Here is a 998-nt window from a genome sequence, read left to right on the forward strand (position 1 = left end):
AAAAAAAAAAAAAAGAATTTGCACTATACTTTCAATAAAATTAATATATAGCCTTGGAAATTAAACTTTGTCATGTGTGCAGCAGAACAAAGCATATTGAAACCATGGAAGCTACCACTCCTATAAGTGTGGCTTCATGGATATCTCTAATTCTGTCTCAGACTCCAGCAGATGTGCTATGATGGATTATCCACTACAGGCCCCTGAGGATCTCTCCCACTCTGCAACCTCATATTGACCTTTCTTCTGCAAGAGGTGAGCCATCTTTCCCTATCTTTGAGCCTTGAGCTTCCTGGGTTTTATACAGCATAATGAAAATAATAAGGTGGAGACTCCCACTCTCGCTGTCTCACACCCAATAGGACCATCATATTGGGAAGCATCTTGGGCTGGTATTCTGTAGAATGACGGAACAGTTCAAGGACCCCAAGGAAGTCAAGCCTACATGCCCCACAGTTCACAGCATACAGTTCACCCACTTTGGACACTTTAGGCCAATGATTGAAGAACTTGTGTGATCCTGGGAAATACCAACAAAAAAGCTGCTGGAGCTAGGGGGAAAGATAAGGGACACTTTTAAGCAGCAAGAAACAGTGGATAACTGAATATCAGGCCCCAAGTACTAAGAGTTTAAATCTCTTTTACTACATATAGTAGCTTCAGGAAGAACAACTTTCTGAGTGTGGTATTCTGATCCACTTCAAAAGAATCCCAGGCTGGGAGCTGTATCCCATGCACCAGAGGTGTTGCCATGGGGACATTTTGGATGCTTTGTAATAGTTCAACCATGTCTGTCATTTCATCTATGACTGAATACAGCAAACTCCTCAGATTCTCCTCATCTGGAAGCAGGTGAGCGTGAGTCATGTACAATGGAGAATTCGGAGTATTTGCTTGAAAGCAGGAGAGTAAGATAATTTTTGCTTTATTCCTTTGTTTTCCTTCATTGGAATTTTGTTTCTCAATTAGTTCACCTGGGAAAGTGGAATGACAGAGGC

This window comes from Microtus ochrogaster, unplaced genomic scaffold, assembly GCF_000317375.1.
Source record: "Microtus ochrogaster isolate Prairie Vole_2 unplaced genomic scaffold, MicOch1.0 UNK100, whole genome shotgun sequence".
NCBI lineage: Eukaryota > Metazoa > Chordata > Mammalia > Rodentia > Cricetidae > Microtus > Microtus ochrogaster.